The following is a 687-nucleotide window of genomic DNA, read 5'->3' as shown; positions in this document are numbered from 1 at the left end:
ATATATATATATATATATATACAAGAAATAAAATTGAATTGAAATTGACTGCTTTTTGTGTTTATTGGTCCCCATCAGCTACAGTAAATTGCATTTCCCAGGTGTGCTTGAAGTTGTCAAAAGAAGCTTGATGTCATGAGAAGCTTTCCCCTAAGCACGTTTTAAAAAGTAAAAAAGTACATTTTCGGTTTAGGCTACTAAAGGTAGGTTTTTTTTAAGAATTGTGATTAAAATATACTGAGTTTAGCAGGCCAGGGCTCTCTGGACAATCTTTGTAAAGCCTTATTTGTTTCTACATGAACTCAAACATATGTGGGTTTTTTTGTTAGCCGACATAGTCACAGATTTACACACACCAAAATGGCTGCAAAAAGATAATATCAGCCAGACAGCTGATCCACATGATGACTCAGCATTTCTAAAACAACTGCTTTAATGTGAATTTCCTATTTTTTTCCATTTTAGTTTAATGGCATAAAAACACAGTCTGAATACCTGAGTAGCCTATCTATAGACACTGAACCAAAACAGGAAAGTATTAATAACATCAAGGCAAAATAGCAGCAGCCATGAAGTGAATCTGAAAGAGCTGACCTTAGAAAGTTAGAAAGAATTATGGTATATTATGGCTTAGAAGTACACACATACACACACACACAAGCACGCACACACACACACACACACACA

General features: G+C 34.8%; 1 protein-coding gene across 2 annotated transcripts in view; it reads right to left on the bottom strand.

The window, feature by feature from the left end:
- The window catches only part of phf2 (PHD finger protein 2), a 57,034-nt gene that overhangs the window by 36,261 nt on the left and 20,086 nt on the right, over positions 1-687 (bottom strand). The window lies entirely within an intron of this gene.

This window comes from Etheostoma spectabile, chromosome 4, assembly GCF_008692095.1.
Source record: "Etheostoma spectabile isolate EspeVRDwgs_2016 chromosome 4, UIUC_Espe_1.0, whole genome shotgun sequence".
In the NCBI taxonomy this organism is placed as follows: domain Eukaryota; kingdom Metazoa; phylum Chordata; class Actinopteri; order Perciformes; family Percidae; genus Etheostoma; species Etheostoma spectabile.
This window is presented reverse-complemented; position numbering and strand designations above follow the sequence as displayed.